General features: G+C 46.7%; 1 protein-coding gene across 5 annotated transcripts in view; it reads left to right on the forward strand.

Annotated features, from left to right (window-relative positions):
• Positions 1 to 203: 203 nt before the first annotated feature.
• Positions 204 to 15,162, forward strand: part of S1PR5 (sphingosine-1-phosphate receptor 5) — a 64,555-nt gene continuing 49,596 nt past the window's right edge. Inside the window, exon 1 of one of the 5 annotated variants that reach the window (XM_053289916.1) lies at positions 204 to 403. The gene's annotated coding sequence lies outside the window, so the exon portion shown is untranslated. Of the gene's footprint in view, positions 404 to 12,249; positions 12,747 to 12,791; positions 12,812 to 14,367; positions 14,452 to 15,162 lie in introns of those variants that run through there. The other 4 variants (XR_008315050.1, XM_053289914.1, XM_053289919.1 and 1 more) reach the window with 4 other exon arrangements.

The following is a 15,162-nucleotide window of genomic DNA, read 5'->3' on the forward strand; positions in this document are numbered from 1 at the left end:
TGTTTTGGAACAGCACTTTCCCCTGTTGGGGGATTAGTGCAAGGCAGTTGAGATGTAAGTAAGTAAGTAAGTAAGTAAATGAATAAGAATATGAGAGATTGTCATGTTACACACACTCCATGACGCTATTGGCCCAAATAGAACAGGGGGCGGGGCAGATAAATGCATTTCAATGAAAATATAGAGGCTCCTGCCTGGAAGCATTTCAGCAGATGGAAAATATGACAAGCCACCAGCTGAAGCACTGAACAACCTTTTACTTTCGTTTTGAAACCGTTGCACTATTCTGTAACAGTCTGCAATGCATTAACCATTGCAAATCTTGTAGTGCGAAAAACACTCTGTATTCTACCAAGAAAACCACATGGCTCTGTGGTCGCCAGGAATCGACACCAATTCGATGGTACAGTCTTTCCTTTCTTTTCCACTGCTTGACTCCTGTGGAGAGCAATGGGTGGGGTGGAGGGAGATTGCCTTTCCCCAGGACACTTCTGCACTCCTGGCTGCATGCTGCTTTCAGCTTTAATCTGTCCACTTCCAGGAATTGGATTAATTTCTAGGGTTGTGCCCGAACCAGTTTGGCATTGGCACCTTAAGGAAGAGCCAAACTGGTTCGGGCATAGGCATTCAAACCAGTTTGGTGGGGTAGGGATCAGGTCCTTTAAAAAGCAGGTAAGCAGGACCTTACCTGCTCGTCCGCTGCCCCACCACTTTTCCAGGCATGGTGCTCACTGTTCAAAAGACTGTGGCGCTGCTCTCAGCAGCCTGCGTGCAGCGTGCCAACACATGGTGGCCATACACGGGCGGTAGCCATTTCTGTGGTCAGCATGGTGTTGCTTGTATGAGCAGCAGTCAAGTGTGTGCCAACATTGCACGCAGGCTGTTGGGAGCAACGCTGTGGCAGTAGAGGAGCAGGTAAGGTCCTGCTTGCTGCTCAGTTGTTTTAGGGATCATAATACCTTTCCCCCCAAGATAGGGTTAGAGGTTGTTGATTTTTACCCACAATGGGTAAAGCAGCAGAGCACTAAGGAATGAGCACACATTCCAGTTACAGAGTAGGTAGCAGAGGATGGTTTGGATATTACCGCTATGTAGAGAAAACACATGGAGATCCTTGTGTGACTAAACACTAAACATTTATTGGTTAAATACACTTAGATAGGAAAGACCTATATCTAATCTAAAGGACTACATAGTGGATAGGTAAGGAGAGAGAGAGATGTTTCCATCTGCTCTCTAGGAGGAAAGGAAGGATTGTGACTCAGCACAGGAAGTGCTGCAGAGTCAGTTCAGAGGTCATAGAGTAGGGACAGATAGGGAGACCCTGACTCACTGTCTCTACTCCCAATGCCCCTAGTGGTGATTAGGACAGTTGGTGCAAAAGGTCGATCCACTGGAAGTTCATCTCCAACAGATAGAACTGGGGTTGCTATAGAAAAACTGCATGTTTCAAACACTCCCTATGATAATATTTTGTTGCATACTCATTGCTGTAAAACAACAACAACAAAAAAACCCTTATAAGAGCCAGCATCAGGTTTGGCATTGTTGACCAGCTGCTGAAGGCAAATTCCTTCAGCAGCTCATAAGGGCCCACAGCAGAGGTTCTCTGCTTATATTATTATATTTTTTTTACACAGTCAGACAGGTGTTATTGACTAGTTTGTTTTATCCAGACATCAAGTCCTTCCCAAGGACCTGGGATGGCTGAATTTTATTGTCAATGTTGTTGCTGTTGTTATAGATATCGTCGCAGAATATAGGCTGTTCCCAGTAAAGCTGCTTTTTGTAATTGGCTGATGGTGATTTCTGTGGCCGCTATGGTGTTGAGGTGCTCTTCAAGGTCTTTTGGAACTGCACCCAGGGTGCCAATTACCACTGGGATTATTTGGGTCTTTTTCTGCCACAGCCTTTCAATTTCAATTTGTAGATCTTTGTATTTGGTGATTTTTTTTTCTATTTCTTTTTCTTCTATTCTGCTATCCCCTGGTATTGCTATGTCGATTATTTTGACTTGTTTTTCTTTCTTTTCGACTACAGTTATATCTGGTGTATTGTGTGGCAGATGTTTGTTTGTAGTCGGAAGTCCCATAATATTTTTGCATCTTCATTTTCTTCAACTTTTTCAATTTTATGGTCCCACCAATTCTTGGCTACAAGTAGCTTGTATTTTTTGCAGATGTTCCAGTGTATCATCCCTGCTACCTTGTCATGCCTTTGTCTGTAGTCAGTCTGTGCGATCTTCTTACAACAGCTGATCAGGTGGTCCACTGTTTCATCTGCTTCTTTACAAAGGCGGCACTTGCTGTTTGTTGTGAATTTTTCTACTTTTGCTCTTATTGCATTTGTTCTTGTGCAGCCAGTATTAAACCCCCTGTTTCTTTCTTCAAGTTGCCATTCTTAAGCCATTGCCAGGTCTTGGTGATGTCTGATTTTCCACTTATATTGTGCAAATATTGACCATGCAGTGGCTTATTTCTCCATTTTTCTGCTCGGTTCTTGACTTGTTCTTTCTTGTAGGCCTGCTTTGTTTCATTGGTGTTGAATAGTTTCTCGTTCTTGACCATTTTATTATTATTATTATTATTACATTTATATCCCACTCTTCTTCCAAGGAGCCCGGAGCGGTGTACTACATACCTAAGTTTCTCTTTCACAACAACCCTGTGAAGTAGGCTAGGCTGAGAGAGAAGTGACTGGCCCAGAGTTACCCAGCTAGTATTATGGCTGAATGGGGATTTGAACTCGGGTCTCCCAGTTCTAGTCCAGCACTCTAACCACTACACCACGCTGGCTCTCATCCATATAGCCTTCATATGGTGGTGACCATGTTATAAATAAAAGAGCAGGTTATCAAAGGTCCCCGGAAGGGCCCTGTGCCTTATTGTAGAATGTGGCTGCACAAGTGTTATGGGTTCCTCTCAGAGAGCACCCATGAGATGAATCCTGTTAAAGAACACAATCTCTGCCCATAACAGCCAAAGGGCTGTTAGGAGCCACCTAATGGCACAGTGTGGAAATGGCTTGACTACCAAGCCAGAGGTTGCCAGTTTGAATCTTCGCTGTTATGTTCCCAGACCATGGGAAAAACCTATATGTGGCAGCAGATATATAGGAAGATGCTGAAAGGCATAATCTCATACTGCACGGGAGGAGGCAATGGCAAACTCCTCCTGTATTCTATCAAAGACAACCACAGGGCTCTGTGGTTGCCAGGAGTTGACACCAATTTGACAGCGCACTTTACCTAAGGGTTGTTATACTCCACAGGCTCACAAGCCTAGGGATGTGCACGAACCTGTTGGGAGGTCCTTTTACGGGCCTCCCAACAGGTTTGAACTCTGGGGCTGGTTTGAAGTTCGAAGGCCCCAGGAGTGGTGCTTTAAGGGTGTGGGAGGGTGCATTCACCCCTCCTACTGCTTTCCCCCCACCGGCGCTCCTTCCCGGTAAATATCTTCAGTGTGGCAGCGTACCTCTCTGCCGCCCCTTCTCCGTCCTCGGCCAGAAGTACCAGGCGCGCGGGCGCCCATCACGTGCATGTGTGCCCATCTGCCGTGTGCGTATGTGCGTACCTCCCCACCCGGTACTTCCGGCCAAGGATTGAGAAGGGGCGGCAGGCAGGTTCGCTGCTGCCCCAAAGATTTTTACTGGGAAGGAATGCCGGTGGGGGGGAAGCAGTGGGAGGGGTGAGTGCACCCTCCCCTGCCCTCGAACCGCGGAGGCGCGGTTCTGTGCACACCCCTACCCAAGCTATCTTCTCAGCTCAAGCTAAGTAAGGCCTCAGGGAAAGGCAAAAAGGCACTTCTCCTCTCTCCAGAAATTCAGAAGAGATTCACAAAAGAAAAGAAACTCCTCCCCAAAAGAGAGGGAAAATCCAACTCTTAATTTGATTGGTTCCCATGTGGGAGACTGTAGCCAATTACAGGGTTTGGTTTGTGGTCTGACCTTGATGTCATTTATCCTAGCTCCCTTATCCTAGACTTTGTTAACCCTTTGCTCACTACAGGTAGACTATCTTGCTAAGGGCACTGGCTTTTTGGCTCTGGAAATATCTGAAATTGGGTAGAGGCTTATGGACTGTTCTAGAGACCCCAGAGGGCCTAATACTCCTTGATGTAGTGCAAATGTGGAGGAGAAGCATAGCCTTGCATGACTTCCCACTCTCCTTCCTAGGGTTGCCATATTCTGGCTTTCCAAATCTGGGTGTCTAATTTGCATACTATGTAAATTGGCTTGAAAATAATTTTTGAGCAGAATAGTGACTGCATGTTTTGTTCCATAACTCCGCTTCTACAAGGGCTAGAGCTTAGCTTTTTCCCCTTTTTCCCCCTTCTTTCTTTCTTTCTTTCTTTCTTTCTTTCTTTCTTTTTTTAATGAAGGCTGAAATCCAGGCAAATCTGGGTAGGCTAAACAACCGGGGTGAGATGCTTAAAATCCGGGTAAAACCCGGAATTCCGGGTGGCATGGCAACTCTACCCTTTCCTGACTCTAGTCACACACCACACACACCTTAGTCAGGCCTCTCTCTTCCTGCCAAGGTAACTCAAAATATCAAATTCTTCAAAAACAAAACACCCTGAAGTTTGGGGTTCAGAATAAACTATGCACATCTGGCTGTGTGCTTGTGTAAACTGAATACATTTGCATAACAGTATTTACTACAGTTAATCAATATACTGCAAAATATGTGTTGTGGGGACTCAATTTTATTTCCATCATGGTGCAAAATATGGATGAAAGTATGGCACAGTGGATAAACAGCCTGCATGCATTATGGTATGAAGCCTTCCCTCCCAGTCCTCATCGTCCAGCCAGGATGCCAGTGGATTTTGAAAGCAATGCCTGCCCGACCTCTAGCTTGAGCCTTCTGCCCTCCCACAGCTTTAAAGGACCTGGGCAGAAGGGGAAGTCCAGGCTGGCTCCCAGCCATGCCTACTAACCCCACCAACCCATTCTACTCTCAGGGCCTGGGCCCAAGCTTGGTTTTTATTGTCTCTGCATTAGGCATGGCTGCTGGTCCTTCTGCTTTCCTCAATGGAGCATTGTTTGCCATGTCCAAAGAGTGCCAAGAGAATGCATGTGTAGAAGCAGCCGAGCATCCCTAAGTATTGAACTGAGAATGAGGACTGAAGGTCACCAACAAAGCTGGGAAGGGAAAACCCAGAAGTGGGACAGCAGAGGCTGTGTTGCATTGGCAGAAGGGTGGAGAACAGCCTGCGAGCCGACCCAATCCTGGGCAATGTAATGGCATATCAGCCCTACAGACAGAAACTCATTTAAATAGCCATTTTCCTTCTCTGGGGAACTACAGTTCTATGAAGCAGCATTACTTTAGGAATCTTGCACAGAAAATTCTCAGCATGCTCACCAAACTACAATTCTCTGGATTCTTTGAGGTGGGAAACTATGACAGTTAAAATTATATGAAATGAACAATAATAGATAATGATCCTGAAAAGACGTATTCATTATAACAATCTACATTATAAATCTGTACTGTATTTGTTACATGGTTCACATTTCATAAGGAGTATGAAAGTAAGTCATGGAAATAAAATGAATCCTCCAAAGCATATTTTGCAATACATGGATTAACTATAATAAATACTGTTATGCAAATGTGTTCAGTTTACACAAGCACACAGCAACATGTATAAGGTTCATTCTGAACCCCAAACGTCAGATGTTTTGTTTTTGCAGAATTTGGTATTTTGTGTTATCTTGGCATGAAGAACAGAAAGTAAGTCTGAATCCAATTCTCATTAGTTTCACATAGTTGCGCTGTATTTAAGGTCAAGGTTTCCTGTTGCAGCAGTAACCTATCCCAAACTAGTTCTGCTATATTTCTGTGATCTTACAGTCTCTTGTTCCACAGCATTATGCTGTTTTGGTTGCTCCTTCTTTCATAAGATGGGCAATATACTGTAGATAGCTCTGAATAGGAATTCAGAGAGGGAGTCTCTAGCTCAGGGGGTTCCCAACCCATGTTCCCTCTAACAGGGATTCCCAGATGTTGTTGACTACAACTCTCATAATTCCCAAGCAATAGCCATTGCAGCTGGGGATTCTGGGAGTTGTAGTCAACAACATCTGGAAATCTTTCTTGGAAGGAATGGTTCCCACCCTTGTGTCCCCAACAACTCCCATCATCCTCAGCCATGATGGGAGTTGTTGTCCAATAACTTCTGGAGACCCAAGGTTGGGACTAACCCCTGTGAATCTAGCTCACATATCCAGCCACCCTGCCTAGCACAGACGCTGAAGAGGGCCTGACATAAGAACATAAACATAAGAACAACCCTGCTAGAACAGGCCCAAGACCTATTTAGTCCAGCATCCTGTTTCACACAGTGGCCCACCAGATGCCTCTGGGAAGCCCACAGGCAAGAGCTGAGGGCATGCCCTCTCTCCTGCTGTTGCTCCCCTGCAACTGGTATTTAGAGGCATCTTGCTTCTTGGGCTGGAGGTGGCCTATATAGCCCTCAGACTAGTAGCCATTGATAGGCCAGTCCTCCATGGATTTATCTAAACCCTTCTTAAAGCCACCCAAGCTGCTGCCTGTCACCACATCTTGTAGCAGAGACTTCCATAGGTTGATTATGCATTGTGTGAAAAAGTGCTTCCTTTTGTCAGTCCTAAATTTCTTGGCAACCAGCTTCATGGGGCTGACCCCTGGTTCTAGTGTTATGAGAGAGGGGGAAAATTTTCTCCACACTATGCATGGTTTTATAGACCTCTATCATGTCTCCTCTCAGTCATATTTTTTCTAAACTAAAAATCCCCAGATAAGGAAGGTTCTCTAGCTCCCTGATTATCTTGGTGGCCTTCTTCTGTACCTCCTCCAGTTTTATAATGTCCTTCCTGAGGTATGGTGAGCAGAACTGTACACAGTACTCCAATTGTGGCTGCACCATAGGAACATAGAACACAGGAACATAGGAAGCTGCCATATACTGAGTCAGACCACAGGTCCATCTAGCTCAGAATTGTCTTCACAGACTGGCAGTGGCTTCTCCAAGGTTGCAGGTAGGAATCTCTCTCAGCCCTATCTTGGAGAAGCCAGGGAGGGAACTTGAAACCTTCTGCTCTTCCCTGAGCGGCTCCATTCACTGAGAGGAATATCTTACAGCGCTCACATATCTAGTCTCCCTTTCATGTGCAACCAGGGTAGACCCTGCTTAGCAAAGGGGACAAGTCATGCTTGCTACCACAAGACCAGCTCTCCTCTCCTTCTCCTTATAGTTTTGTATAAGGGCATGATTTTGTATAATATTAGCAGTTTTATTTCCAGTCCCCTTCCTTATGATTCCAAGCATGGAATTGGCCTTTTTCACAGCTGCCACATATTGAGCTTTCAACCCACTACGATCCCAAGATCCCTCTCCTGGTCAGTCAGTGATGACTCAGATCCCATCAGTGTATATGTGAAGTTGGGATATTTTTGCCCCATCACTTTACACTTGTTAACATTGAACCAGATTAGCCATTTTGTTTCCCACTTCTCCAGTTTGGAGAGATCCTTTTGGAGCTCCTTGCAATCTGTTCTGGATTTCACTACCCTAAACAGTTTGGTGCCATCTGCAAATCTGGCCATCCCACTGCTTACCCCAATTCCCAGATCATTTATGGATGAATAAGAAAGCACTGGTCCCAGTACAGATCCCTGGGGAACCCCACTTCTTACTTCCCTCCATTTAGAAAACTGTCCGTTTATACCTAACCTCAGTTTCCTGTTACCAATCCACACATGAATCTGTCCCCTTATCCTATGACTGCTAAGTTTTCTTAAGAGTCTTTGATAAGGAACTTTGTCAAAAGCTTTTTGAAAGTCCAAGTAAACTATGTCAGTCAATCAATCAAACAAACAATCAGGGAACTCATCAGGGCAGTAGACATGATTGCTCCCTTCCGACCTGCTGCAAAAATGGCCCCTTGGTATAATGAGGAGTTGCGGGGGCTGAAGCAGTTGGGTAGGCGACTAAAGCGCAAGTGGAGGAGAACTCGGTTCGAATCTGACAGGATTCAGCAAGTCACCCATTTGAAGAGTTATGCGGTCGCGGTGCGTGCGGCAAAAAAGAGCTTTTGGCCTGCGCGCATTGCGGCTGGAGGTTCGCGCTCAGCGGAGCTATCCCGGGTAGGGGTGTGCACCGGACCGCGGACCTGCGGCTTGGCACTGGGGTGGGGGGGTCCATTAAGGGCGGGGGGGGGCTTTACTCACCCCTCCCGCGCTTTGCTGCTTCGGCGCCATAATTAGTTTAAAAAATGCGCCGCAGAATCCCTCGCCGCTCCGGGGCTCCTTGACTTCAAAATCGGGCGGCAGGATACTTCCCTACCGCCCCCAAAGCCCCCTCAAGCCATTTGAGCTCTTTAAATCTCGCCCCGGACCGAGTGCTAAAGCCTCCTTGCCGCCCCGTTTGCCCCCTCGGCCGGAAGTGGCCGGACGTTCCGAGCACGCGTGCGCGCATTGTGCGCGAGCGCGCCCGCCCACCCACCGTGCGCGCACAACGGGTGCACGCGCGCTCGGAACTTCCGGCCACTTCCGGCCGAGGGGGCAAACGGGGCGGCAAGGAGGAACGCTGCCGCCACGAGGGGCTTCAAATTCAGAGAGCGCCGGCGGGGGAAACGCGGCGGGGGGGTGAGTACACTCTCCCCCGCCCTTAAAGCCCTACCCCCACCGGCGCCGATAAATATTGTGCACATCCCTAGTGTCCAGCAATCCCTCTTGCAGTATTAGATTGGATCAGTTTCAATCTGTGACTCCTGAGGATGTGGACAAGCTGCTTGGGGCTTTGAGGCCTACCACCTGCTCTCTGGATCCTTGCCTGACTTGGCTGCTTCTAACTATCAGGGAGATTGTTGGAGATGGCCTAGTTAATATTATAAACGCATCACTGAGGGAGGGTAGGGTGCTCCCTTGTTTGAAGGAGGGATTGATTAGACCACTCCTAAAGAAGTGGTCTCTGGATCCCTTTAGTGATGGACATTTAAAGGCCAATCTTCAATCTCCCTTGGTTGGGCAAAGTGATTGAGAGGGTGGTGGCCAACCAGCTCCAGGCAGTCTTGGAGGAAACTGATTATCTAGACCCATTTCAAACTGGCTTTAGGGCTGGCTATGGGGTTGAGACAGCCTTGGCCGGCCTGATGGATAACCTTTACCGGGGAATCTACAGAGGGAGTGTGACTCTGCTGGTTCTTCTGGATCTCTCGGCGGCGTTCGATACCATCAACCATGGTATCCTTCTGGATCACCTGAGGGAGTTGGGGATAGGGGGCACTGCTTTGCAGTGGTTCCGCTCCTATCTCTCAGGTAGATTCCAGATGGTGGAGCTTGGTGACAGTTCCTCCTCAAAATGGGAGCTGTTATATGGAGTCCCCCAGGGCTCCATTCTGTCACCAATGCTTTTTAATATCTACATGAAACTGCTGGGTGAGGTCATCAGGAGATTTGGTGCTGGGTGTTATCAGTATGCTGACGACACCCAAATCTGCTTCTCCTTTTCATCTTCAGGAAATGGCACTCATTCTCTAAATGCCTGCCTACAGGTAGTAATGGGCTGGATGAGGGAGAACAACTTGAAGCTGAATCCAAGCAAGACGGAGGTGGTCATTGTGGGGGCTCAGAATTTGAGGGATGAGTTAGATCTCCCTGTGCTGGATGGGGTTACACTCCCCCAGAAGGAGCAGGTGCACAGCTTGGGAGTATTCCTGGACCCAGGCCTCACCCTGGTATCTCAGGTGGAGGCCATGGCCAGGAATGCTTTCCATCAGCTTCGGCTGATTCAACAGCTGTGCCCATTCCTTGGAGAGGATGACCTCAAAACAGTGGTGCATCAGCTGGTAACCTCCCGGCTTGACTACTGCAATGCGCTCTACATGGGGCTGCCTTTGTATGTAGTCTGGAAACTTCAGTTAGTTCAGAATGCGGCAGCCAGATTGGTCTCTGGGACAACTCAGAGAGACCATATGATGCCTGTTTTGAAACAGCTACACTGGCTGCCAATATGTTTCCGGGCAACATACAAAGTGCTGGTTATTACCTTTAAAGCCCTGAATGGCTTAGGTCCAAGTTATCTAAGAGAGTGCCTTCTTCTACATGATCCCCATCGCACATTAAGGTCATCCGAGGAAGTCCGTCTCCAGTTGCTACTGGTTCGTCTGGTGGTAACACAGAGGCGGGCCTTCTCTGTAGCTGCTCCTGGGCTGTGGAATGCACTCCCGGAAGAAATTCGTAATTTGAGGTCATTGCCGTCCTTCAGGAGATCCCTTAAAACCTACCTATTTGGCCTGGCCTTCCAGGGTTTAAAATGATTAACTGTTTTAAATTGTTGCCCCAGTTTTCAGGGCTTTTAGCTGTTTTATTGGTTTTATTGTGTTTTAATAGTTTTAAATTGTTAATTTGTTTTAATTGTTGTTATCACACTGTGAACTGCTCTGAGCCATTTTGGAAGGGCTGTATATAAATCTAATAAATAAATAAATAAATAAGTTTTTATTACAGCCATTGGCCAGCCAAGTAAACTATGTCAACTGGATCACCTTTATTCCCATGCCTGTTGACACTCTCAAAGAGCTCCAAAAGGTTGGTGAGGCAAGACTTACCTTTGCTGAAGTCATGCTGGTTCTCCTTCAGCAAGGCCTGTTCTTCAGTATGGTTAACAGTTTTGTCCCTGATAATGCTTTCCATCAATTTGCCTAGAACAGATGTTAAGCTAGTGAACCTGTAATTTCCTGGCTTGCACCCTCCCCTACTCCCTTTTTGAAAATCAGTGTTACATTGGCAACTTTCCAGTCCTCTGGTACAGAGCCTGATTGTAGGGATAAATTATATATTTTTGCAAGGAGGTCAACAATTTCACATTTGAGTTCTTTAAGGACTCTCAGGTGGATGCCATCTGGCCCTTGCAATTTGTTAATTTTTACAGTCAGTTTAGATTTAGAACATCATCTCGCATCATCATCTCTTGTCTGACTCAGTTCTTTAGCCTTAGTGCCTGTCAAACATACTGCAGATAATATATTAAAATTTAGGAAGGAAGGAAGGAAGGCACATTTGTGTCCTATCCCTTATTACCAACTTTCTTGCTCAGTATTTCTGTTCCTCTTAGGACTCAGTATTTCTGTTCCTCTTAGGACTTCCTCTTAGGACTTAGTATTTCTGTTCCTCTTAGGAACAGTATTTCTGTTCCTACAGGGACCCAATTGCTATTCTTCTAAAAGTCATTGACCTGAACTATTAAGAATTGTTTCAAGTGGGGAGGGGGGCAGAGAGGTAGAAACGGCCTGGACTCCTGGGTTCTCTGATGGCCAGCTCTGGGAGTGGAGTGATACCTAGTGGTTTAAGCACACTGGGAGTCCACCAGACTTCCCAATTGATTTGCAGCTTCCAGACTTGAAAGGCACAAGCAATCACTTCTGGACAACCAGAACCTGTGAGGGACCACCAATGAAGCTGTCCTGCACAATCTGAAAAGAGCACCCCAAAGTCCTTTGCAATTCACCATCCTCTGTGGAAGTACAAAGGATCCTTGGGAGCACTGCTGCAATGAGGTAGTGCAGCTTTTGGGGGTGTCTTTTTGGGTCAGTCAGGCTATTTGTTAGAAAAGGAGGGGGAGAAACAATGGCTGCACAGCCAAGAGGACTCACTCAAACGAGGTAGAGTGGATTTGAATGGGAAGGGGCAGGATTAATTCAGTCTTGAAACCCGTTTGCAACACAAGGGCTGAATTCTTTCTAGAAGTACATATGAGGTGATCTCAGAGTGCCTCTGAGCATGTAGAAGGCAGCCGGAAGCAGCGAGCTCAACTCCCACCCTCAAGGGAGCAGCTGCTGGGATAATAAGGCCAAAGGCTCTTCTTGAGTCAGAGCCCAGAATCCTTCCATTCTTCCAGGACAGCCCCTTCTCGCATGTGGCTCCAAGGCAAGCCTCCCCCTGGCTCGCTCGCCGCCTCCCCGCTTTCTAGCCCTGGCGGCGCAACTGTGTGGCATGTCCGGGACAGATGTGCGGACGGAGGAACCGATCGATCGAGTGATCCTGTTGTATACAGGAGAACACACCAGCAATAAGGTCCATAAAAGTTCTTTATTATAAGCAGTCTTCATCACAAGACAGTACAAACATGGTCAGAGCTGAGCAAGCTCTGTGACTCCCATTGCTCTCTGCCCTCTGTAAACACAGATCCCTTTCAGTGGGTTTCTTACTCTCAACCCCTTAAAGGAGCAATACCTTAAAGTCACAACTCCACACATCACTCTTTCCTCAGGTGGGTCTAGTCGTGGTATTCCACCATTGCTTGCCTGACTGAGCCTAGAGGCTCCCGCTGCTCTCTGCCCCAAGCTGCCTGTCCTACGCCTAGCCTCATCTTCAGTTCGTGAGAGCAAAGGATGCCGCTGCTGCGCGGCCGCCGCCTCGAATCCCGGGCCGGGAAGGACAAGGCGTGGTCTGCCTGCCTGCCCGCCCGCCGCCCTCCCTCTAGCTCTAGCTGGCCGGAGAAATGCAACGAAGCTGCTCTTCTGAGTACTCAGTGGTTGCGGCAGACAACGTTTAGCATCCAAGCCTCAGCGCGGGTCTGGCGTACAGCGGGAAGCGCCGACGGCTAAGCCGACCTCAGCCTGTTTGCCCGGGAACAACTAGTGAGCGAGTCTTCGACGGGGCGGACTAACAAGTTCCTCGTAATCGTCGGTTCGAGGTCACGGCTGAATTGCGCAACCGTCGGTTGAAACGCTCCCCTGCACCGCAGCCCGGTGAGGTAGGTCTCGATCATTCTCGCTTTTGCGATGGGGAACTGCGGTTGGACGAAAGGCCACTTGGCAGGTTTGTTGCCGTCTCTCTGTCCCCTGGCCCGGTTCCGAAGGCGTTATTCGAAACAAAGTTTCAGCCATATGAAAATGGGGTGTGTGTGTCAGTGTCACTGATGCTGCACTATCGGAATTCCCCAGACCCAAGAAACAGTGCTCAAAAAACAATCTGCAATAACATCGTGTTTCTGTCTCTGATACGCCAGGATCTTTTCATGCAAGACAATCCGTTCCCCCCTCCCCCCGTCCTCTAATGCCAGGGTGCCTTCTTTCAAGTAACCCAACAGGATTATTTTAAACACACATCCCCGGGGGACAGTGATTCTTGCAGTTTTCCGAGGGCAACTGATTCCGTGAGAAAGATCCTTAGCGTTTGGGCTCCTTGGTCATCTTGAGGGTCGACTTTAAACACAACTTAAAAATCGCTCTGTCAGATACTGTCTCCCACCCCAGCTTCTCCCTCATAGTCTTAACACTTATCCCTGCTGTTGTGAATGATCACTGTGCTTTACTCTATCTACTGTACATTTAAACTTTACATATCATTGCTCTTTTTTGGCCTCTTAAAGTCACCCCCACCCCACCCCCATGACTGTATAGTATATTGTATTCTCCCTGCATATGATGAAGTGGGTTGTAGTCCACACAAACTTAGAAATAATAAGTCTGTTAGTCTTTAAGGCAATTCAAGACTCTTGATTGTTTTTTCTGCAACAGAGTAAATGTGGCAGCTCCAGAAATAATACATAGCACTTTCCAACACAAGCAAAAAGAGAGAGAGAGATCGAGAGAGAGATCTCTGACCCAATGAACTTACAAGCTCAAGTTTGAGAAGAGAAAGATGGTTGGAAAATGAAAGAGTAAGAGGGTAGGCATGTAAACAAATGCTTTTGGCAATTGGTTGGGGAATTAGGCATGGTTGTTGTGGGAAAAGGGTATTTGGAGGAGGAATATGAAAGAAAGAGAGAGGGCGCAAGCTGGCACCATGTATGGCCCCCATTCTGGAACCAGGCCTAAGGGGCAGCAGCAAGTAAGAACTTGCTCTGTTTGTTCACTCTTTCCTACTAACTAAACATTACATATAGATGTATCCTCCTCCCCCTCCTCTCCTCCTCCTCCTATTATTTTATTGTACTGCTGAAAACAAAGTTCTTAAAGTGGTTTGCATAGCATAAGAAAATGGTTCCATGATTCAAGAGGCTTACAGTTTTAAAAGCAATAAAACGGCATTAGCAACAGCCTGGGAAGGAAGCAGAAATGAATAGACACTTTTAAATTTTTTTAGTTAGATCTCTGTTTTTATACTACATCTTCATATTTTAATTGTAATTTTTAAAGTCTTGTTAATTTTTCTATGTGAATCGCCTTGGGATTGTTTTAATGCAAGGCAGTATACAAATTTAACAATAAATAAATAAAATAAATAAGTAGTGGTTGTGGCTGTTCCCCTCCTAAGTATAAGAGGGTCACCACTTCAAAAGCTGTCTCTGCCCAGTTAGCAGGGATCAAACCTCCAATGGCTCCTTTTTAAAGAAAAAAGCAGCCTCAGGAGGGGCCAGTGTAGAGCAGATGAGGGGAGAGAGAGCACTTAACCATTCTGATTCCTGACTCCAAATCCTGCCTCCTGGCTACTTTTCTTGAGGTGGAGTTCCAAAGGTATGTTTTTACCATTTTCCAACTTAGCTCCATTCATTCAGAGCTATTTATTAGGCATTTCCTCCAGAAATTGAATGGCAACTAAGGGGAAGGTGAACTGGCAGCAAAGAAAAGTGAAGCAGCCACAGGGTACTTCAAACCATGATCAAACAATGATACTCCAGGGTACCCTGGAGGCTCCACATTACAGCAGACAATAAAACTCGGCCTCACAAAGTTTCTCTTTGCCTTGCCTTTGCCTGCCCAGTCCAGTTCAAGCTCCACTGTGGGCAGATATACGAAGTATGCTCAAATATGTGAGAATGAGAGATGGCAAAGGATCTGCCAAGAAACTGAGTCATCCTACCCAGGAGGTGTTCCCTGATTGTGTGGTGACATCTGTTTCTTTTGAATCCATTCAGCTTCACTGTCCACGTATTATTATACTGTATCCTGGGGGAATTACAAAGCAATATGTCTGGTCTCTTTTCTGCTAGGATCCGGGTCAGTTGTTCTTGTTGACTTTTGAGTGAGGAAACTGTTGCACTTACTCACTGACCAAGTTTGAAAAAGCTCAATCATCCTACACTCCAATCTTTCTCTGAAGTAAATCCCACTGATTCTAATGAAGCGTATTTATGAGAAATTAAGACTCATAGCCTGAGTCAGACCAGTGGTCATTCTGGACCAGGACTGTGTCTTCTCTGACTAGCTATTGCTCTCCAGGGTTTC

The sequence above is a fragment of the Hemicordylus capensis genome, chromosome 2, assembly GCF_027244095.1.
Source record: "Hemicordylus capensis ecotype Gifberg chromosome 2, rHemCap1.1.pri, whole genome shotgun sequence".
NCBI lineage: Eukaryota > Metazoa > Chordata > Lepidosauria > Squamata > Cordylidae > Hemicordylus > Hemicordylus capensis.